We start from the raw sequence: 25,693 nt of genomic DNA on the forward strand, positions 1-25,693 counted from the left end.
TGTAGGTAACGTGCTGAAATACAAATGCTGACATATAGATATTTGAACCTATTCATTTTTAATTTTATTATGGAATGCCTACACAATATTTTATTGAAAGCTAAATATTTCTGATGTTTTGAACACATTTTGAAAATTAAGAATATGTGGAAGAAATCCTGAGCCCATGCTATCTAGCATAGTGGCTGTCATTTAAACACAGAATAAAATTTCTGAATGTTGTGAAAATGTCCTTCTTCAGCTTCTGACTGTACATGTTATTGTCAACAGATTTTAAGAGACGTGATGTATTTAGAAATCTATCAAAATGTTCTTATGCCCTGCAGAGTGACTCCATGAAAACACATATCTAGCTACTGCATTCAATAAGTAAGTGTAACTAGAGTTCCTTTTCTTAGTTTCCTGCCCTTTATTCACATTCCAGGGGAATAAGTCAAGGTGAGGCAGTATATGGCATTTCATACCTTCACCAGTATGAAGCATTTTCCATGAAAATAATTGGCTAGTTCACTCATTTCAATCATATCAGTCCTTTTCCTCCAAACAGCCTGGTTCTTTGATTGCAGCCAAATTTCTTTATGCATTCTTCCCATTTTCTCACACAAAATGTTAAAAAAGCCATGCTCAAGGTTGAAGATTTAATAAAATTAATAATCTTTACTCAATGTTACTCTTAAGAAACTGGCTTATTATTATTATTATTTTTAACTCAAGTGCATCGCTGTGAAGAATATAGTTGGCTGCAGTGTTTTGATTTATGCTAAGCTGCCAGCATGGTCACCCCCAGTGCTTTTCACCACAGTGCAAACATGGCCAAAATGACAACGTCATTGGAGTATTACGAAAATAGTTTTGACCATCCAAACTCCCTGGGAGTGTCATGGGGGACTTCCGAGGTTTCCTGACTATAGTTTGATAGCTGCTAGCTCTCTCTTTTGGTGTCCTTTGGTTGGATTTTGCAATCAATGATATATTAACAAGAGATTTTTATAACCTTTCCCTTATTTCCCGTGTTCTGGGCCACTGTGAATAGCACTGAAATCTGTACTTAAAAGGCTAGGAGGAAACACAACAACTCTACCTATTGTCTTTTGGGACAACATCGTTTCATGATAACTGTCTCTGTTTTTTCCAGAGTAATCCGTATCTTTATATTTCCTAATTCTTTTAGGGTTTCTCAAGTAATGTATATTTTCCCAGAAAACCATTCCATTCAGTTTCTCACCGTTCGCCACTATTTTTCATAGAATTAATCCAAGTGGACACTTAAGATTCTATTAATTCTTTTGTTTTTGATATTTCCTTTTTACCATTTTTATAGTGGATTGGCCTTTTTTTCCTTTTTGTCTTATTTGGTTGAGCCTACTTGATTGTTTTGCTATCCTTTAAATAAACATTACTTGCTTTTAAAAATAATTCTATCATTTTAATGCTTCCGATGAACTGCCTTCTAAATTCTTCTTCCCTTTTCCTTTTTTTTTAAAGATTTATTTATTTACTTGAGAGAGAGAGAATGCATTGTGCACACGCAGTCATGAGCAGTGGGGAGCAGAAGGAGAGGGAGGGGAATAGAGAGGGAATCTCAAGCAGACTCTCTGCTGAGTGCAGAGCCCCACTCCGATGTCCTCTAAATCCCAAGACCTTGAGATCATGGCCTGAGCAGTAATCAAGAGTCAGACGCTTAACTGACTGAGCCACTCAGGTGTCCTCTAGATTTTTCTTTTCATAATTTTGCTTGATTGTTCGTGCTTTAAGTTCTTTATTTAGATGTTTAGTGTATTTATTTAAAAGGATATGGATTTTCTTTGTAGTCTTGTTTTAATTAAGACATATACTGTTACTTCATTTTTTTAATTTTCTTTTGGACACTGAGGTTATTCAATAGAGGACTTTTGTAGGTGGGTGGAGGGTGATGGTAGTAAGCTTTGTAGGTAGTAAGTTTTGTTTAGTTTTTGGTTGGTCATTTCATCTTAAAATTCTAGTCTTTTTGCATTGTGATTGGAAAAGCTGATACACACACACACATATATATATAATGCATATGTACATATAAATATCACATATATGTAGCACACACATAAGACATATATTATTATTATTTATCCTATTATAAAATAATCATCTCTGTGAATATTCCACGTGCCATTAAAAATAAGTTGTCGTTTCTATTTCTAAAATAAGAAGTGTGATATAGGTCAGTTAGATACACCTTAAAAATCATCATGCTATTTATGCCTATTTTCTTACTAAGTTTGTGTTCACTTGGGCATCACTGTGTGAAGTAAATTAAAGTTTTCTACTATTAATCTATTTCAATCTCTCCTTGTGTTTTCCTCCTTTATTTCTTCATGTATACTAACACAGAGCTATTTGGTTTACATGCATTCATACTATTATATATTCATGAGGTTGGAAAGGGGAGGGGGGGTCTAACCCCAATCTTGTTTAATGGTTTTCCCCCTGAATTCAAACTCATTGCTTAAAATCACAAGCTCTGATTTCTGTTTGCGTTTCTCTAGCATGTCCTTCCAGTTTCTTAATTTTCTTTTTTTTAGCACAATTTTAAATGCCTTTATTTTTATTTTTTTAATAAATTTATTTTTTATTGGTGTTCAATTTGCCAACATACAGAATAACACCCAGTGCTCATCCCGTCAAGTGTCCCCTTCAGTGCCTACCACCCAGTCACCTCCACCCCCCACCCACCTCCCTTTCCACCACCCTTAGTTCGTTTCCCAGAGTTAGGAGTCTCTCATGTTCTGTCTCCCTTTCTGATATTTCCCAGTCATTTTTTTTCTCCTTTCCCCTTTATTCCCTTTCACTATTTTTTATATTCCCCAAATGAATGAGACCATATGATGTTTGTCCTTCTCTGATCGACTTACTTCACTCAGCATAATACCCTCCAGTTCCATCCACCTCGAAGCAAATGGTGGTATTTGTCGTTTCTAATGGCTGAGGAATATCCCATTGTATACATAGACCACATCTTCTTTATCCATCATCTGTTGATGGACACCGAGGCTCCTTCCACAGCTTAGGTCTTGTGGACATTGTTGCTAGAAACATCGGGGTGCAGGTGCCCCGGTGTTTCACTGCATCTGTATCTTTGGGGTAAATCCCCAGCAGTGCAATTGCTGGGTCGTAGGGCAGGTCTATTTTTAACTCTGAGGACCCTCCACATAGTTTTCCAGAGTGGCTGCACCAGGTCACATTCCCACCCACAGTGCAGGAGGGTCCCCCTTTCTCCACATCCTCTCCAACATTTGTTGTTTCCTGCCTTGTTAATTTTCCCCATTCTCACTGGTGTGAGGTGGTATCTCATTTTGGTTTAGATTTGTATTTCCCTGATGGCAAGTGATGCAGAGCATTTTCTCATGTGCTTGTTGGCCATGTCTATGTCTTCCTCTGTGAGATTTCTGTTCATGTCTTTTGCCCATTTCATGATTGGATTGTTTGTTTCTTTGCTGTTGAGTTTAATAAGTTCTTTATAGATCTTGGAAACTAGCCCTTTATCTGATACGTCATTTGCAAATATCTTCTCCCATTTTGTAGGTTGTCTTTTAGTTTTGTTGACTGTATCCGGTTCCTTAGTTTTCAATCTTCCCAAGTAACTTGCTTCTTCAGCTCCATAGTGACATAAGAAACATCTAAGTAAAATTGCTTTGCTGCCTTCCTGTATATAACCCATATCTGAGAATTTCTTTTCTTTTACTACTGTGTTTAGTGTCTCTATTTTTATATGAACAAGAAGCTTGGTTTTAGTTCCATTATTATAGTTTATATTATGCTTTCTATTTTCCCTGCTTGTGTGTGAGTAAGTTATAGAGGAGTTTTAAAAATAATTTTGAAGTTTATATCTCTGTCTAATGATTTTTTTCATTTTTACTTTTTAGTTATGAATCTCTTGGTTTCCTATTGAAACTTTGCTGAACAATGGTGGAGTTGGTATGTTTGCAATTTCTTCCTCTTCCCCTCCTTTTTCTTTCCCAGAATATTTTAATCAATTTATATATTTCATATTTATTTCCTATTTTAAATATACTTCTATTGCTTTCTTAATAATTTTAAATGATCTCTATTGACCATCTTTTTGGTATAAAAAATTATGGAATTGGTACACTTATTACCTTCTTTCCTCTTCCCCTCTTGACTTTCATCAGCTGCTTCAATTCTACCATGATTTTATGCTGTTTACATTCTATTCTATCATCATAATCACCGCATTAATCTTAGAATTAAATAGTTTCAGTGTTTAATATCACTCCTTTTAAAATTTCTAGTTTTTGGTTGACTAAAGTGTTTTTCAATACTTTCTTCAAGAAGGCACACAGCATCTGTGATACATGAGTGCTTGCCTATTTGTATGTTTTCCTTTTGACTCTATTCTTTTTTTGTTTGTTTTGTTTTGTTTTGTTTTGTTTTTGTTTTTGTTTTTTGACACTATTCTTAAACTTTTTTTTTTCTGTGCAAAAAATTCCTGGGTTTTGTTTTCTTGGTTTTATAAGTTATTACTCCATTTTCTTTAAATTTGGTTGTTTTGTGAAGAAGCCAAACACCAGCCAGTTTGACAATGTTTTCTCCACAACAGGTACCATAATCACTTGCCTGTTCAACCAAAACATTTCTTTATTATCTGTGATGTCCAGTAAATATTCTAAGATATGTCTCGGTAGTAATCATTCTACATTTTGGGAACATAGTATACTCTTTCAATCTTTAGATTCAAGTTCTTTTTTTGTTTGTTTCTTGTTTTGTTTCTGAATTATACATTTGAATAATCTCCTTCTGTCGCATTATTTTCAACTTTATTCTAGGACTCCAATTATTTAACTTTTTGCATTTCTTAGACTTATATTCCATATATAATATTTTTTACCACAATCCACTTAAAAACTTGCTTCATTTGTTGTTGTTCACGTTAGCCAAATCCTGGTCTGCACATCTTTTCCTATGTTTCCAGCAATACCTCTTTCTTCAGGGTAGATTCCAGTGTGGGCTTCTTTTCTGGGATGGTTTTGTTTTTCTCTTCTATTTCTTTAATGAGTTCAGCCAGAGTATATATTTTACTTTCCAATAGCCTCGCCATGGAGTCTTGATCATTTTTAGTTCTACCTTTATTCTTGTATTATAGAAGTGACTGTTCTAGTAAGTTTAAAAACTTTAATTTAATATCCAAGCTATATGTATAGGTGGTACAGTTTTCGTCTGTACCCTACCAATTTTGGCAACTTTAAAAAAGTTAACATTTATTATTTACCATTTGGATTTTTATGTCTCTTTTCTTTTAAAAAAAAATTTAGCATTGCTGTTTTGGTTCTTTTGAATAGTCATCTTTAAATTAGGCTTATACTTCCTAAACTAGCTATGTGAGGAAGAAGGAGGACCATCTTATGGACAAATAGAGATTTTCCTTAGAGCCACAGTTCTTAGTACACTACTTCCAGTTTATTCCTGACTAGTCAACTGGGACTGGCAGCTCCAGGGCTACTCATATTGCTGTGTCTGCCTCCTCCATCATCTCTGCTTAAGTAAGGGCTGTCTGTGTGTTTTCCTGCTCAGCTCCGACTCAGCTTTTCCTCATAACCAAACCAGATGTGGTGAAGCTCTCAACAGCAGCAGCCTTCTCACATGTTTTCCATGTGGCCAATAACATTTTATTGGTTTTGCCCTGTAACAGTTTTAAAACATGGCTGCACATTCTTTGATACTCTTCTCACCAAGACTTTGAGGTTCCACTTAAATCTGGGCAGGTGCATGCCGGCTCTAACGGAGTCCAGGGAAAGTAATGCTGTATTACTTCTGAGGCCAGGTTCAAAAGCCATGCGTCTTCCACCTTGTTTGCTGGGACATTTGTTCATAGAACTCTGAACTGAGATATAAGAAGTCCAACTCTCCTGAGGTCACCATAGTGGATAGGCTGTCACAGGCACACGTGTAGACAGTCCCAGCTCATCACAAAGGCACCAGACATGAGAGTGAAACTATTTCAGACATGCCAGACCACCAGTTGGTTACCACTGAATAGCCTGTCAAGGTCAAATGAAATAAATGATTGAGATGAAGACTGCTCAAGTTGTTGACCAACAAATTCATGAGCTATAATAAAATGGTTGTTGGTTTAAACAGTGTCTTTCAGCTGGAATGAGTGTCTTTGTAATGCTTGCTTGGAGAAGTGCACTTGGTCTGACTTTTATAAGATTTGTAGCTACACGCCTCCTTGAGTTGTGTCTTCTTATACACTTTAGACCTTCAGATCTTATGGAAGCCACTTTCTTGTTATTTATGTTGAGGTCTTAGCAATCCCATGGTTTCAAGGAAAGTGGAGTTTCTATTCTTCGTTTTCACTTTCATTTTTGTGTGATTGTTGAAAAAGGAGAAATGTATATTTGTGTTATGAGATTGGAACTAAAAATCTCAGCCAACAAATTATATGGAGGGCAGAATTGTGAGTAGCAATTCTGGAAGTGTGAGGCTTCTAACAGATTTGTCTATACCAGAACTAATAATGAAAAAGCACAAGTTCAGAGTGTGAAGTGGCTTTTCTAAAGCTGTAAAACTAGCTAGTATTAAATTGGTAAGATTTTCAAATTTCTGATCCTGTTCGCTTTACTTTGTTCATTATGCCATAAACACTATAAAATGCCAATAGTGACAAGAATCTCAGATTCAGTATTTGGAATTCATAAAGATAATTTACTTTCTCAAGTAACAGGAGAATTGGAATCTAAAGGATAAAGTATACATTTTCTTTTAGAAAAAATAAAGAAAATATCCAAGTTTAACAATTCCTGAAATGGCTTAACAGACGGCCACATATTTAAATGAAGTCAGATGTATGAATAATCAGGGACTTTCCCAAACATTCAAGTGGTAATCAGTGAACAAAGAACTCACTTTTACTCATGTAGTAATGTGATTTCTTTGGTGTCAATTGATTTTATTTTTTTAGTTTTTAGTTTTTAATTTCTTTTTGTCAATTGATTTTACATGTCAGTTTTGCACAAATGTCTTCACTTATATATGAGGAATTTTCCTATTTATAATAAATGAAAAAAAATAAAAATAGATTGTGTTAACTTCAGAAGGGTCTATATTTTATTAAAATAAGCATGTTTAATATTCTAATTTGCATCTCTCATCAAAAAATAAACATTAAATCAAGGATTGATTCCAATATAAAATTGTATTAGTGTCTAATAGTTCTAGAAATTCTGGGAGTGCTCATTGGTTAATGGTAACTGTAATATATATCACAATTGATTTGATTGGTGGAGATATTTATTTATTATGTTGTAGGTATTGTCCTAGTGGCTGGTATTATAAAACCAGTAAACAGAGATTCTTGTCTTAGACAAAGCTTCAAGTTACTGGAACATGATAAATGTACACATTTAATTTACATTTTTGAATGTGACTTTTTAAGAACATTGTGCCAAATTGCAATTGGCAGAGGGAAGCCACGGTGAGGAAACCAACAGTGAATTCAAGGTTTTCTGCTTCGGGAATGGTGACTTGGGACAACATTAAGCAAAAAAAAAAAAAAAAAAAAAAAAAAGAATTCAAAAGAACTTGGTTTTATGGGAATTTCCCATTTGGATAGTTTTGAATTCCTGTTTGATACTTGGTAGGAAATTTGTGAATTGAATTTCTAGTTTGATAGAGAAGAGATTTGAAAGGAGACATGGTTATTCAAACTGTTAGAGGTAAAGGGTCGTTGCAGGTCCTCTAAATAAACTTAAAGAGGACAAAGGATGGAACCCAGGGGAAGCACAAAAGCTGAAGGAGAGTTAAATGGACTGTTAAAGAGATCTTGGATTTAAACATCAGATGGTTTGGATGATTTCTACTGAGTAGTGAAGCCCAAAGTCAAAGTGTAATGAATTAAACTAAGGAATGAGTGGGAGTTAAAGAATTAGAAATAAAAACAAGAATTTTGGCCATGAAAATATAGGGATTTGGCTATCCAAAAGCCATTACTAATTTCTATTTCCCTTAGCCTCCTTCCACTCTTACTGGAAAAGACACTAACAGATTTTGCAGAGGATGCTATTGAATGGTAGCTGTATTTTCCATTTTGGAGATCAGGAAATTGAGTCTCAAAGAAAGTGAAATGATAAAGTAGAAAATGATAGTATATTGGGAAAACGGTCATCAACAATATGTTCTGGTCTGCTTCCAGAACCTTCTCATTTCACCTGTTCCGCAATGCCTTGGACATATGACTGAAGGACAAGGTGACAGTAAAATGAGGAAGCTGGGAGACACTAAATATTTTTGTTTCCTTTTTTTGTTTGTGTTTGATAGGCTGAGGGCAAGGGGCTGGAGATTTATGGAATACTGATGGGGCAAAAGTAGAGATAGTTCAGAAAGTATAATTAATCCAAACTACAGTAGGAGATGAAATCCATAGTTCCTATGAGGGAATAATATTACACAGCATTGGCATTTGCTAACTTGAGGCAGAAGGAAGAGGGAAAAACAGATACTAAAGTAAGTAAATCTAGAAGTGATACAGAAGTAGAAAGAAACTATCCTGATAACTCCCTTCTCTGAAATAAGACCATGGCTATGCACTGGAAGTGAGAGGGAGAGTGAGGAGTGAGGCAATGATTAGGTGTTCAAAAAGGGAAGTGAATGTTTGGAGGAGCAGCAGCAGTCCTGGGATCTAGAAGGGTCATCTGACCAGGGATCTTTGAAGAACCTGCTGAACACAACCAGGGTTTTGGTGAACCTGGAGGGTGATTAACTATATTCCGCATCAACTTTGGTATGGCTTGAAATCCTGAATTTGTCTTTGAATCATTCCTTCTCTCTAGATATAACCAACTTGTCACTGAGTCTTGTCGATTTTCCAAATTGACAAGTCTTGTCATCATTTTTCCAGGACCTCAAAATAAGAAATTGTGTTTGTGGGAATAATTACCAATTATTTCAATATGCTTACTGAAAAATGCTTAAGTATATTCCCAGATTATATATCAGTCAATCTATAATTCATATACAAAAAAAACCCAGAAAGATATTCAAATATGTAAAAGTTCAAACTATATACCCAACTTCAGTTGGGTATTTAAGAATAAAAATTTAAAGTTAGAATTTGGGCAAATCTCTTTTCAATACTATTAGTTCTACAGATGAGTTTAAGGTAAATTACTTAACCTATCTAATTGATTAGTTCCTTAATCTGTAAAATTAACATACCCATCTCTGTTGTGAAAATAAAATGAAAATGCACATATTTAGCAAACTGCCTGAAATGTTGTAAGATATACATGTCTGTAGATTATATATGTGTCTATATATAATTATTTTAAACATGGCTAGAATGTATACTTCAATCAATTGAGAGATGAAACAAAGTTACCAATTCAAAAAAGGAAAATTACAGTATAAAAGGACTTTCAGCGAGTATTGAAATCATAAAAACATAGAAGAGTAAATAATTCTTAAATGTAATTACATGATAGCAAATATTTCTCTGAAATCGCTGGTGCACACCTTCTGGTCCATCACTATTCCATTCTTTTAACTAGAATTATCAACTATTCTTACTATACTAGCCCTTTGCTCTTAGTGAAATGACTTCATCTTTTCCCTGTGCATTATATACTGTATATCCCCATCATGTCTTCTCTCTTATTTGTTGTGGATTTCATGATTCATCTTTTTGGTCATTTTTTTGGGAGTATCTAAACCTCTCTTACTCCATTATCTTTCCATCTTGGCCCCTTGCGAAAAGGACCAGCCCTGGATTAATGAATATAATTGTTTTTAGCTTTCGTTGGTAGCTCTAGGAATTGTAGCTGTGTGCTAGAAGAGAAAATGTGCAAACAAATGGATAAGGATTCTTCTTCTAATCAGACTTTCTTCAGGTACTAACACGTATCAGGCAACCTGGTGCTTTCTCTAGTCAGCTTCCTCTCCAACTCACTAAAAAAACAAATTTAAACTTTCTTCTCCTCAAACCTTCAGTCCTTTGCTTTGGTCCCTTCTTATTCACTCTCAAAAACTACTTAGAAAGTAGATGGGAGTATCCTCATTACCGCACCAATAAATCTAAATTTTTCTGCTTCGGCACCCATCCTTCCCTTCCTTCGCCGAATGATAATGATAGAGGTGTTTCTAGAAAATTTACTCTTCCAGCTGAGTTCTAATTATCTGTCTCCGGGTTTTTCCCTTCCGCTGAATCCCTTTCATTTTATTTGAGCTTAAATTTGCTGAAGCCTCTCATGTCTTAAAAGAAAGAAAAAAGAAACAAAACAACATATGTATACACCTTTCCTTGATAGCCAAATTATTTAAAGAATTGTCTAAAATTGGTTGATTCCATTTCTGGACTTCACCCCCAACCTACTCTTCTAACAGCCGGGCTTCTGAACCCACCACTTTACAGAGACAGTTTTGTTCACGGTAACCCCTGACTCCATGTCACTGAACCCCCAGGAGTATATCGGAGTATTTTTCATACTAGATTTCTCAGCAATATTTAACATGGATAAACAAATCCTATGTCCTTCAGTTATCTATCCCCTTGGGATTCATGTCAACACATTGTGCTGGTTTTCCTATTGGACACCAATTTTCAATTTCTACTCATCCTGTCAATATCACCGTTTCTCAGAGCTTGGTCCCAGGGCATCTAGATCTCTCCATAGGTGACATAATCTATTCTTATAGGTTCAATTATTGACTAGATGACCTACCACACTTATTTCTCTTTCTCGAATCCAGACCATCCTCCTGAACTCCAGAGGCAAATATCCAGTGGCCATATCACATCTCTAGTTGGTTATTCACTCGTTCCTCAACTCGTCTTTTCCAAACCTGAGCCGAGCTTCTTTTCTTCAACCTCTCCCCACCCACATCCACCACTTCCTTTGTGCCACCACCTATGTTAGGCAGAACTCTAAGGCTTCTCCCACTCTCTATGCAATCCCTGTGAACTCGATGGTTTTCACCCCATGATTGAGCTATGTTATCTGGCACAGCTGACTTTCATTAAGGGAGATTATCCAGATGGGACTAAACTAATCACAGGAGCCCTTTGAAAGTGGAGAAGAAAGTCAAAATTTGGAAGCATGGGAGGCATTTGGCACACCATTACCGGCTTGAAGATAGAGAAGGCCATATGGCAAGGAATGTGAGTGCTTCTAGTAGCTGACAACAGCAGGAAAAAGACCTCAGCCCTACCATCTCAACGAAGTGGATTCACCAAGGGTAAGCCTGGAAGAGGATTTTCTTGACAGCCTTCAGACAAGAATTCAACTCAACTATCACCTTGATTTCAGCTTTGTGATACACTGAGAAGAGATCGCAGTCATGCCATGCCTGACTTCTGACTCGCAAGCCTGTGAATTGATAAGTGAGTGTTGTTTTAAGTCACTAGATTTGTAGTGATTTGTTGTGCATCAGTAGAAAACTAATAAAGCATCTATCTGAGTTTTGAGAGTCAAAGAATCCCAGGGACCATTATTATTCTCTTTATTCTTATTCCCAAATTCAGTCAGTGAGTTTTGCAGATTCTCTGTCATGTATTTGAGTCCATCCCCATTTATTTATTCCCCTGATGCCATTCTAGCCTAGTCATTACTGTGTCTTAAATGAAATACACTCCTTATCTGTTGCTCCCAACTCATGCCCACCTTAATTTAATCCTTTCTCCACAAAGCAGCCCTTGATCACACAATGTTCTCCTCAATGCCTTTATCTCCCTGCAAGTAAAACACCGTTAGTTACATTCTAAATATTTCACTGATCCGAGTGGCACTGTGCATTATGTCCCTTGTTGTCCCATCCACTATCACCTCATACCAGGGGTTCATCTCACTTTCTGCACCACAGCCTTGAATGCTTTGTTCCGGCTCCTCTGAAGTGTGGTGCTCTTCTCACTGCCAAGCTCAGAATTTCTCTTTCTTCTGCGTATACTTTTGTCCCTCCTCCACTCTTCTTTGTTTAGCTAATTCATGGTCATTCTCATGTCTAAAGTTACATAACACATTATCAGAACAACATTCCTAATACCCCAGGATTAGTGAATCCTCTGAATTAAATGTGTACTGTTGTTCCGGTCCCTATTAGCCACTCTATTATCCCCTCGGTAGCGTAGGAACTCTGTAAAGGACATATTTAATAAATATTCCTATGTGTGGTTTTAAAGTAAGAAAATACTTAAAATGAATTGATAACAACTGTAACCTATTTCTCAAGGAACCACATACTTCCCCTGGTGCTTATTGACTATTTCAGGATGAGAATTGCATGAAGAATGGTAAGGATCACACAGATTATCTTATTACAACTCCTTGAGTCATACGCATGCACTCCAACCATGTTATGACTCATCTACATATTTTATAACAAACTAATGTTTTTAAAAAAATATTTCTTACATTGGTTTGAGGTAACAATCTTCTACATTTTCTTCAGAGCCGCTACTTTGCATTTAGTGATGACTTCATGGACTCTACAATATGACGAGAATCTGCTGGAGGTCAACTTTCGTTCCAGTTGTGTACTTCATAATCCGCATGGGAAACATTCAAAATGTGAACTCAATAGTTCACCAAAAACAATAGTAAGTTGTGCCAAATTGAAATGGAAACAAACAATACATCTTATGTCCGTAACACATGTGAAAAGAGCAAAGTGAAATTATATACTTATCAAAGTTAATAACAAACTTTACATTTTTGGAAGTAACACGACCACTAATAATCATAGCATTGAACACAGAGTACAACTGAGAAACAGATGTTTGAAGTGAACATGCCTTCTAGCTAAATCCACTAATAATATGTATATTAAAACACACCCTTGCTCCCCAACTGTTTATTGTTTTTCCAGATTCTGCATAGATCCTGTTTTTATAGCTGTCTTTATGACTCACAGAATAAATATGCAAATGAATGCTAATAAATATGCTAATGTCTATTATGATAGTTTGATGCTGACTTTCTGAGTTACTTGAAATACATCTTGGTATGCAATTAATACAGTATGCATGGAGATAAATTAGTCACAAACCGGAGCATGTGTTTATTTTTTTGTGTGTGCACCTCCAACCGTGTTTTCCTATTATCTAAATCTTATGTTTTTTTTTTTTTTTAAATTAAGGCTGGAATTTTCCAGTTCATTTTAAAAACTATTTTCTTGCGTTCATTTTTTTTTTTTTTTGTTTCCCTAACAGACTGTTCTCAAAGATACTTGCAGGCTGTTTGGGTCTGTATACTACACACAAATTTTATCATGCATATGGGACATTCAAATTATTATATTATAATTCAATTTAGGAAACCAAAAAAATGTTCTAATGTATTTTTCAGTCATTGTCCTTTGGTTATGCCAGAGAAAATATTTAAAGATTGGTTCGAATTAGGAAATAGTGTACTTAGCCAGCCCCCTGGGCACACCCACTCCACTTGTTCCATCGAGGCAGGGACTCCACATCTGTACTCCTCACAACATTAGACTTGTGTCAGAATTTCTGTGGAGTGAGAGTCTGGTGACTTATCGTTGAGTTTTCTTACAGGCAGTTGCTTTATTTGGATAGCTTCCTCATCATAAAGTGTTTTATTTTAACATGTTGAAGGAGGTTAAATAGAGGAGACATTGCTATTGGAAGAGCCAAATAAGTCAAATGGAATCTTTGCTAAATATTCCTAATACAGTTATGTATTTTAATAAAGGTAAGTCTGATGGTAAAAATATTTGCTTTTACGTAGGCAGATGGAAATACTTTCCACATTCCTTGAGAGAAGTTTTGAAAGCAGAGGACAGATTCTTAAACTAACCAAAAGATTATAATGAGATTAATCATCTGCCTCGGGAGGTGAGGTTCACTGAGTGCATCTCACCAGGGATAACCGGAATGTAAGCTCACATTTACAGATGCTCTTGTGGTTACATGAATCTCATGCGGGCAGCTAGATCTGGAAGGCGGTGGTAAATCAGATTCAAAACCTGCAAATACGCTTGTCCTGGTTCTGCATGGATCATCGCAGCTCTGGCAAGAGCAGAACAAGCCTTTTTCGTTATCATTTTGCACCATTCTGCTGTGCAGATCAGTCATGCCGACTTACTCTATTACTTACTGATTTTTGCCATCTCACGACCAATTTGAGCAGCATGACAAAGTTTTGAGAAAATCCTGTGATCTATTATTATCCTGTATCTTGCTAGGAATATGCTTATGTTCTCTATATTTACCCGAATTAGACTGTAGAAAGTCATACGTTGACCCAAATTTTAATATTTACCATTAAAATTAGAAGTGTTTTCTGCAGGAATGGATTATTTTAACTATCTACTTATACTTAAATTTCTATTTTAGGATTTTATTTATTTGAGAGAGAGAGAGAAAGAGAGAGAGAGCACAAGTAGGGGGAGCAGCAGGCAGAGGGACAGGGAGAAGCTGGGAGCCCAACCTGGGGCTCAATCCCAGGACCCTGGGACCATGACGTGAGCTAAAGGTAAATGCTTAACCGCCAGAGCCACCCAGGTGCCCTAAATTTCTATTTTAAAATGCTTAATAGTTTAAAGTAATTCATTGCTGAAATTTCAAACAAGGTTTTTAGAGATGATTTTCCCACTATCTTCCCAGTGTGATTTTCTAAGTTTCACACACTTGCTTCTAACTGTATATTACAAAAGCAAGAAATGTAAAAGAATGAGGTCGCTGTCCTCAGCACTTAAGGGAGGGACAACACTGACCTTGAGTATTTCCTACTGGTATTGACTGACAGATGTCAGATCCTTAAAAATTAACTGGAAAAATGGCTGAACATTCCTCAAATTACCATGTATAACAGCTTTGATACTCTATTAATTCCTTCCTTTAAAAAAAAAAGATTTTATTAATTTATTTATTCACGAGAGACACACACAGAGAGAGGCAGAGACACAGGCAGAGGGGGAAGCAGGACCCCTGCAGGGAGCCCCATGTGGGACTCGATCCAGAGACCCTGGGGTCATGCCCTGGTCCAAAGGCAGACGCTCAACCACTGAGCCACCCAGGTGCCCCTCTATCAATTCCTTCTTTAACCAGTTGTGGAGTTAGATGACTATTAACTAAACATTTCTTTTACAAGTTTATTGGTCACTAATACAATTTATTACAAAACAGATTTACTCTATTCCTTTTTGCCCCTGTTGCATGCCCATGAGAAAAACAGCTATAGGACCCATAGAGTCACTGAGGGAAAAGTTAATTTACTTGTTGATAAATTGTAAGAAAAGAGCAGCCTTACCTTTAACTGATTCATGCAAATAATAGATTGTCTCTTTGAAGACTTTAACTTTTGGTCAAATTGGAATAAGCAATTGCACTATATCGTGGACGTTACCGTGTTAGTTACAAGGTGATCCTGCACGGTAACAGCATCTTCTTTCAAATGACATCATCAGCTTCACAGTGCAAAACGTTTAATAGATTCTTTTTCTTATAGGTCAGGTGTGTGGAGGTATAATTACACACAGTAGAATTCACTCTTTTTAGATTCACCATCCGGTCCATTGTGACAAATGCAGAGTCACATAGCCATCATCACATCCAAGATACAGATCATCGTCATCACTCCAAAGAGTTCCCACGTGCCTGCTGTAGCCACCCCCCTTGGCCTAAGCCCCTTGGCAACCCCCGTAGTCTTTCTGAAGTTGTGACCTTTTTAGAACATCACATGAAATGGAACCATATGTATGTAGCATTTTGAGTCTGGCTGCTTTCACTTAGCATAGGGCATTACAGATTCATCCGAGTTGTTGCATGCATCCATGGCTTATTCCTTTTTCTCTGCTGAGTAGTAAGTAGTACAATGTAAGGATGTTATCACAAATCGTTTATCAATTTACCAGTGGGTGGACCTATAGATTGCTTCCAGCTTTATACAATTCTAAATAAAATGATTTTATAAATATCCATATTCAAGACTGTATGTGAATATGTTTCTATTTCTCTGAGCTAAAAATACCTAGGACAGGGATTGTTGGGTTGTAGGATGGTGGATGTTTAACTTTATGAAAGTCTCTCAAAGTGCTTTAAAACGTGTACCATCCTGCATTTCCACTAGCAATGTAAGATGATCTAGTTCCTCTTCCCCTTCATCAATATTAATATTGTTATTTTTAAAATGTTGGCCATTCCAATAGATACGTAATAGTATCCAGTTGTGATTTTGTTTCATTTCACCAAATGACTAGTGATGTCAAACATCTTTCTATGTGTGTAATTGTCATCTGTGTATCTTCTTTGATGAGAGGCCTGACCAAATCTTTTGGCCAGAAATTGTTTTAAAGGAAGAGTTATTTATTTTATCGTGGTTGAGTTTTGAGAGCTTTTAATTTAATCTGAATTCCAGTCCTTTCTCAGATATGTGTTCTGCAAATGTGTTCTCTTAGTCTGTGGCTTGTCTTGTCATTTTCCAAACAACATCTTTGACAGAATGGGAGCTTTAAGCTTTAATAAAAACAATTTTAAAATGTCTTTTTTTTGTGAATCATGCTATGTGTGTATCTAAGCGATCCCTGTGTGATTTAAAGCCACATAGATTTTCTTTTATAGTTTTCCTTTAGAAGACTTTTAGTTTTAGGCCTATATTTAGAGTTAAATGTGTAGTTTAAAATATGTGTTAAAATTCTTTTTTTTTTTAAGAAAAAATATGGATACATATATTTTTTTCAGAATAATTTGTTGAACTGTGAATCCTTCTACATTAAATAGCCTGGATACTCTGGTTAAAAATTAATTGTCCATATGTGTGGGTCAATTTCTAGACTCTCTATCCTCTTCAAATTATCTATGTGTCTGCTCTTTCACCAATACCACCCTTTCTTCACTTCTACAACTTCAGAGTAGATCTTGAAATCAGCTACAGTGAGTTCTCTAACTACCTCCCCCCACACAAATTGTTTTAGCTATTCAAATGCCTTTGCTTTTTTATATTAACTTTAGAATTAGCTTGTCATTTTCAATAGAAAGCTTGCAGAATTTTATTATAATTACATTAAATGTAAAAAGTAATTTTGTAAGATTTGACAGTTTGAATCTTCTACTCATGAACATGGTACATCTCTTCCTTTATTTAGCTGTGTTTGATCTCTCATAATGTATAGTATATAGGTTTTTCAAGTATTTTTTAGGGACTTGATAGTTTTGGTACTACCATGATTATGTTTTTTTAGCTGAATTTCCAAATATTCATTGCCTGTGTATTAAAATACAGTTGATTTTCCTATATTGATATTAAGCCAATGCTGAACTCACTTTTTCATTTCTCATACCTTTTTTGAGGATTTTTCAAGAATTTCTAGGTAGGAAATTATGTCATCTGATAATAGAGAAACTTTTATTTGTCTTTTTCCTATCTGTATGCTTTCTGTTTTTTATCCTTTCTCATAGTGGCTAGTGCCACTAGTATGATGATGAAGAATGAAAGAAGTAAGAGAAAACATCCTGGCTTTGTCATTCTTTCACTTTTAAGTATAAGGTTAGCTGTAGATTTTGCATAGATGCAAAATTTAATTCGGTTGAGGAAGTACCATTGAATTTCTAGTTTGCTTAAAAAAAAAAAAAAAAAAGAATTTCTAGTTTGCTTGACTTTTCCCCTTTTTATAATGAATTAATATTGAACTTGTCAAATGCTATTTTTTTTTCCATCTATATGGTCTTCTGTGTAAGTCTGTTGATGTGGTGAGGCATATTGTTTGATTTTTGAATTTTGAACCAAACTTGTGTTCTCAGGATAAATCTCACTTAGTCATTGGGTAGTATATTCTTTAGACATGTCTGGATTTAGTTTGCTAATATTTTATTGAACATTTTTCATCCATGTTCAAGAGAGACATATTTTTTGCTATTGTTTTTCTGTTTTCCCTTTTATTATGTCCTGCTCTTCTTTTTTATTACTTATTCATTATTTCCTTCTTTCTTCTGTCTTTATATTTAATTAGCTCTTCTCTTTTTAATTTCTGCCACACACTACAAGTGACTCGAGCCTCAAACATGTGACTTGCTTTGGCCAATGGGATATCAGAAAATATAATGAAAGCAAAACCTGGAGGGAAAAATGTTTGCATGTTTTCACCTTTCTTTTTCCTCTGTGATCACCATGAAAGAATGCCAGCTTGCTGAAAGATGAGACACATGGAATAGTGCTCAGGTCTTCCAGTTAAGACCATATAACTCAGGGGGATCCCTGGGTGGCGCAGTGGTTTAGTGCCTGCCTTTGGCCCAGGGAGTGATCCTGGAGACCCAGGATTGAATCCCACGTTGGGCTCCCGGTGCATGGAGCCTGCTTCTCCCTCTGCCTATGTCTCTGCCTCTCTCTCTCTCTGTGACTATCATAAATAAATAAAAATTTAATAAAAAAAATAAAACCATACAACTCAGTCGGCATCTGACTAAATGCTCATGAGCAAGCCCAGACCACATCAGTAGAACTACCCAGCAGATCACTAAACTCATGAACAATAACCAATAGACATAATTTTAAGTCACTAAGTTTTCAGATGGTTTGCTTATCTATCTTCGCTTTCTCTTATGTCTCTGAAATCCCCATGAGAACATATCTGGAGTTCTATACTGAGAATATCCCGAGGCTAGCCTGCTGGAGGACAAGATGTGCAAAGCAAAGTTAGGTAGAAAACAAAACTTGAAAAAAAAAAAAAAAAAAAAAAAAGAAAGCAAAACTTGGTTGCCATAGCCAAGGTCATCCTATCCCAGATGACCGACAGTTGACCTCAGATGCTGGAGCAAACCCAGCCTAGACTAGAAGAACTTCCCAGCTGACCACAGCCTCAAATGTTGACCTGAGACCTATGGGCTAAATAAATTGCTGTCTTAAATCCATGAGATTTCGGGTTTTTTGTTACACAGCCTACTGCAGCAATACATACGTGATATATAAGCCAAGAGTCATTTTGTCCTATATTTAGAGAATGAAGAGAGCTATGGAAAGGAAAATGGTAAGAAATTTGCCTGACTTTTTACACAATTTCTCTAGAGCAGTGAGGAAAAAAAAAAGAAAGAGCAGGGATGGCTGACTTGATCTAATCATATCTTTCTCATTACTGTCCCTCCAAAAATAAGAGAGCCTACGTTGCAGATTTTAATGACACAAGGGTTACAGGATGTAGCGTTCACATTTTATTGAACTTGTTACATCTCTAATCATCATTTCTGGTATTTGTAGTTTCAGTGTTTGCCAGTATTTTATTAATGATAACTGTGATTCTTTTTCATGCCTTTTTAGATATGATTTTTATTCTCCTAGAGAAACACATACTTTACATGGAAATACATTTGCAAAAAAAAAGAAAGAAATATATTTGCAGTTTGATAATGAGGACCACTGGAAAAACAGTCCAGGCATGCAGTAATTTACCTGTGGGCAATTATTCTGGAGCACAGTTTAATAGAAACTGAGAAATTTGTACAATACAAAATGAATTCCATCTCCCAAAATTTGCATAGGAAGCATAAGGTTGAGCTTTTCCTCTGATTAGATCCTTGCACAAAAGTTCATTCTCCAGAAAATCTTAACAAATGTCATAACACAAAAAGATAGTTAAAATGGAGGCACTCAGTTGCAGAGTGTAAGTATTGCATTTTATTTTTATATAATGATATTATTCGTAATTGTAAGAACTTTTAACTCATTTGCATAAGAGGAAAACCTTGAGGAAAATGTAGATTTACTCTGATATTTTGTTTAAAAACTGCCTAAAGTGCACATTTGTGGTCTCTTTATATTTATTGCATGAGCCAAAAATAAAGATCAGTTCCTTGAAATTTTGCAGTAATGGACATTTAGTGTCAGTCGTATTTTGATGGATGCAATTAATTCTATAAATTTGTGTTAGATTGATCAAATACCTGGTCTTTCTAAACTTACATAAGGCCCGTCCCTTGTGTAAAATCATTTCCATTTTACATATGCAAATTTCCCTGTAAAACCCTACTTTTCTTTTCCTCTGAAGAGCAATACTGCTTTATGTGGGTCGTTAGGCTCAGAAAATTCTTTGCAGGCTTACTGGGTGAGCAGAGCAGAAACATCAGGGGTGGTGTGTTCAGGGCTTGTGATAGTAAAGGCACAGGGCCATACTGTAAAAAGATTGGACTCAAAGGAAAGTATAATTAAAATTCAGTTGCAAGATCTGCTTTGACTCACAGTCCAGATACTTACTAGCTATGTGATCTTAGGAGTCTTCTCCCAAACCTCAATTTTCTGATGTGAATATGGATATAATGGAGATACCCATTTCAAAGGATTGATTTTAAGGCTGATGGAGGCAGTATTCAAGCTCTTTTCCCAAATTTAGGAGGAGTGGCTGGGGTAGAGGCAGGATGTTGCCATTTTGGGAGCCAGACAGTGACATTGACTATCGAGCATGGACTAATCAAGGGAATCAAATGTGGTAGAAACAGAAAAACTGAGATATTCCATAAGAATAACAGTATTTGAAATAAGGACATGGTGTGCCAGGTGCCATCACCTGTTGGGTCAAATGCATGTTCTCCTTTAATCCCCACAAAAATCTCACGTGGTAGGTAGAACTGTTTCAATGAGAAAAGTGAGCAACAGAGATGAGAAAAGATGAAATTATCTCAGTTATCAAGCGGTAGATAGGAAATTTGTTGAAAGTGCACTGACCTCGGAATCTGCATTTACCACCTGGCAATCCTGCCTTTATACAGATCCAAAGAGGTGCAGAAAGGAGAAAAGCAGAGCCCTGAGTAATGTCTGTGATTGCAATGATCCAAAGTGATCAAGCAGGTTCCAGATTTTGAGCCGGTAAGGGAGAGAGCCCATTTGGTTATTCATTCAATGACTCATTCAACACATATTTGTTTCGTTTTAGAGGCTGGGTGTCAAGCTTGGAAAAACAAGCAAAGCCAAGTAGGAAGGTCCATGGCCTCCTGTACGCATCAGTGGAGGAGACTAAGTGGTTAGTGGAGGCACTAAGCAGATAGGCAGTGTCATTTTAGAAAGTAGGAAGTTTCAAGAAACTTTATTCGGCAAACCTCCCTGAAACATTTTTTTTTTTTTTTTTACCCAAACCACAATGAAGAGGACATTCTGTGTAGGTGCCCGATGCTGGACCAGTAATGTCATTTATTTCAGTCTCAGTTTCCTCATCTGGAAAACAGAGGGGACAGTGGTGGCATTAACAGATATCCAAAATCCTTCACTACCAGATTTCCATTTTTCACTTTTCCAGCACCTGGATGGACAACAGAAGTGAACCTCTCCACAATTCACTGACTTCATTCTTTTCAAAAAAAAAAAAAAAATTAAGAAAATTTAAAGCCAACAGCTCTCAAAACAGCATAGGGAGGGAGTAGATGATGCCACAAAGTACAGATGGATACACAAATTATGCAAATATTCTGTTAATTGTGGGCTTCCCCATACACAAGCCAGGTTTTGGTTTGCCGAGTACCCCGTTTTATTACAGAAAGCAAAGGGATCTTTATCTGGGAGCCTGTGATACATCAACCACTTTTGCTCCTTTCTTAATGTGGTACAGGTTCCCCACCCCCTCCCCACCATTGTTCCCCGTAGCTGCTATTCCGCCCTTGGCCTGCCATTAACAGGGCCTCGATGAGGAACCCTGCCTTCTGGCCGAGCCATCAGATTGAACAATTTCTATCACAGGGAATTGAACCTTGAAAACCTGCCACCTTCACTAAATAGAGGATTAAACAGAGCTTTAAAAGTGAGTTCCCATTGATTAGTTAAAGGATTTATATTGAGCATACTTAAAAGTCACCTTTGACAGAATTGTCAGATTATTCTACTGAACAGCAGGTAGGTACTCCCATCAGATACTAATCTGAAGCTTGTTTTTTTTTTTTTTTTTTTTTTTTTTAAGAAGAGAGCTGTAGTGTGTTAGGGACTGAAGAAAAACACATTTCCCATCTGCAATGTCATCCCCTGCCTCCAGGAGGGTCTCCTTTGGAGTGAAACCTATTTCTGAAAAGCTAACAGTTGTTTGAATTGATTTAGCTCAGTGGGAAACCTGTTGGTATTCTGTGCAGGTGCTTAGCACTGTGGTGCTTTGTGAAGCCTGGTCCCTCAGCAAAATTTCTAGTGAAAGCGTGTTCCAGTATTTTTTTTTTTTTTCCTTTTAATAGCTGGAGAGTCCCATCCATTTACTTTCAACCTAAGCACGCTTCATTTGAAGACCACGATGGTCTTGAATTTTATTTTGGTTGCCTTATCCGTTTCGTATCACGATCGACTGTATTTTCTCAATCAGAAAATCAGGTTGGAAGTTTCTGGGAGAATTAAGGCCAGCTTTGCATCTGGATGAATCTTATTTTTGAACAAGCTAGTTCTTCCCCAGAACTAGCAGCATCGACTTCCTGCATGCCCACCTAATCTGCGATTTGTTCTGCAGGAGCAGCACAGAATTTGGAAACTTAGTCAAAAAAAGCGGGCACCTACCTTTATGATAGCACCCACCTGAAGCTCCCTGGGTACCTCACCCCTTCCCAACTAGAGAAGTGTCACTTTTACCTGTTTTCCCAGTCAGGGGTTGCCAAAATAACTTAAAAACCACAGTCCTGGAAAAACTTAGTAGACAGATGACGCACACACCTCGATTTAGGAGTCACCCAAGGCCTGTCTTCCTCTGATATTGGCCACATTTCCCCCCAGGTCTTCCTGGGAGAAGTCTGAGCCATCCCACACACTGCTGACTTTGGTGACCTCTTTGAATTTTGTGAAATTAAAATACTGGGAGGTTTTGGTTTCTTGGTGACTTTTCACTCTGATGTTTTTCCTTGATGAAAAACTCTAAGACCAGTGAACTCTGTCCTTAATGTCTGAAAACACTCAGTGCTGCTGTCACCCAAATTCCATGAACAGGCGAACCTGTTTAATTCTTAAGGCATGTCATACCTACTAGCTGGCATTCAACTGATCTCCTATTGTCCTATTTGTGCATTTCTTCTTGTTTTTCTTTAGTCCAGTCTGTTTCTCCAAAGTTAAATCAACCTATTTCTAAAATACCAGTTGAATTCGAAGGCACCGATATATCATGTTTTCAATTTCATACTCCATCAATTTACTCACCAACATGTTCTTGCGGCCCCCTCCACCTTTCTCCAGGATCCCTTTGTCTTCTTAGCTATTTCTTTTGCCAGACAAGTTCACCTTTTTCACATCTGCTTTCCATCCACTCACCTTGTTCTCCACCACGGACCCTGTTTCTGCACCCCCAGATCCTCTTGCACTGCACCCAGATTCCTGGACCCGGGGCGTTGCTGCTGTTTCAGCAATTGCTGAAGATTGAGAAGCTCTGCACAGCACAGCAGGTGGCAAAGGCACACCTGCAGGCCTGCTCACTGGCTGTGGTGACCTGCAGGGCCTTTGGATTCCCTACCACGTTTCCTGAGAACACAGATGTCATTGATCATCGGAAGTGCAGAGAAGTAAGACACTGCCATGATGTGAGGACTTTGACCCATGGAAGCCATGAGACATAGAGATCCACCAGATTAATACTTTCCCCTGGCTGGTCTGTCCTGAGTCTCCGTATAGGGCTCCCTGGAGACATCCAGGAGTAGGCAACTATCCAGCTTCATAATGCCCCTCTACATTACTCTTTCCCTTTCTCCTTTCACTTCCCTTTCCCCTTCGCCCATACTCTTCTACTATTTTATTCCCTAGTGAAGTGTGAGGTCATGTGCTTTTGCTTCAGGCTAATTCTCCAGGGACCCTAGCCTAAGGCACTGCCAAATTTGTATGTCTGTGTTCCAAAGCCAACTATCCAGTATCAACTGTCTACTTGCTCTCTCCACTTGGACTTCTAATTGCAACCCAAGCCAGCAGATCCAATACACTTCTACTCCATAATACTTCTTTTTTCAGTGTCCTTGTCTTAATATATTACATCCTCAAATACCCAATTGCTCAAGCCCGCAGGCTGGAAGTCATTACTGTGTCATCCTTCTATTAATAATTTTTTTTTAAGATTTGATTTGAGAGAGAGAGAGACAGAGAGAGAGCATCAGGAGGGGGGAGAGGAAGAGGGAGAGGGAGAAGCAGACTCCCCGCTGAGCAGGAAGCCCAGTGTGGGGCTCCATCCCAGGACCCTGGGATTATGACATGGGCGGAAGGCAGACACTTAACCGACTGAGCCATCCAGGGGCCATCTATTAATAATTCGTACATATGATGAGTCCTTACTGCCATTCATTGTATTTATTAAATACTTCTAGTCTGTTCATGTATTTTAATCTTGCCTCCTGCCGTGGTAGTTCAGGTACCACCAGCCTTTGCCTAGACTAGTTCTCAACTCCCATGCTTGGGCCCTTCATGGCATGCTCTACATGTCAGCACGTTTATACTTTTATAAATGTGAATCTCACCCAGTATCTCCTACTGTCAAGCCTTCATTGGCTTCCCCTCGTCCTAGAACACAATGGATCCTTATTACTGTGTACAGAGTCCTACAGGTGTACCACAGACCCTACGCACAGTCTCACTCTCACCTTACACCCCTGCCCTTCTTGCTGTCTATATGTCAATCACACCAAACTTCTTTCCTTTTCTCATTCAGATATACTGTTTCCCACCTCGGCACCTTCACACACACTGGAATAGTTATTCCTTATCACAATCACCTGGAAAATTCTTCCAGTGCTTTCAAGCATCAGATTTCACACTAATTTCTTTGAGAAGACTTTGATGAGCTTCCAGTTTATATTAGGGGTTAACGCCCATATATCCCAAACTTGCCCCTTGTAGCGCTCAGCATGCTTTGGATAATTTGCCAAGTTTCTGTATTCCCAGCTAGACCATAAAGTCCATGTGGTCAGAGGCTATGTTTTGTTCACTGTCATACCAAGGCTAACTAGATATTTTATCCCCTGTCCTGTTCCCTTTGGCCCTGCTGCCACTTTTGGTGGTGACAAGCAAAGGTGACAGATTGAAGACCCAAGCCAAGCAGTTAAAATTTCCAGAAATTTAAGTCTACTCATAAAAGCTGCCTAAAGAATAAGACCTGCCATTAAACAAGGGCAGTTTTGAGTTTGCTTTGTTTTACTTTGCCATATTTTTGTATTTGTTTTTAATGGGCAGAAGTGACACTCTGGAGAGAGGAGTTCATCTGAAGGTCAGAAGAATCAGAGCAGAAGATGGAACCAAGATAATCTCCAGCTTGCAAGCTCAATGCACTCTTAAAATTCTAACTCAAAGCATTCTCCCAACTGATTTTAGTGTCTCAGTCAGCTTCCTTCTTGCAAATTCTTCTTTACTTCCACTCCAGTTCCTCCCTCTCTCTTGTTTCATGAATGTTAAAGCTACAGTTTCTTTTTCTTTATTATTCTTAGGTCTCTCTGTATCTTCCTCAGTGAGATAAGCTGCTCTGATTTTATTGTTTCAAACAATTTTTATTGTTTCAAACAATTATCTTTTTCAGGGTTTTATTCCTCAGTAAAGTTTAATGAGACATGCTTTTGCTTCAGGCTTATTTTCCAGGGAGCCTTACCCTAAGATACTCCCAAATTTGTAGTTGTGTTTATTTCTCCCCACTGAATTCCAAAGCTGTATATTCAAAATCCAACAGTCTACGCGGCTTCTCCACCTGGACTTCTAGTTGCAACTCAAACCAACAGTTCAAAAACACTCATTCTACCTTAAACCATAGAACAAAGGATATAGAATATTAATAGAAATATCTGGCCTTA

This window comes from Canis lupus, chromosome 12, assembly GCF_003254725.2.
Source record: "Canis lupus dingo isolate Sandy chromosome 12, ASM325472v2, whole genome shotgun sequence".
Taxonomy (NCBI): domain Eukaryota; kingdom Metazoa; phylum Chordata; class Mammalia; order Carnivora; family Canidae; genus Canis; species Canis lupus.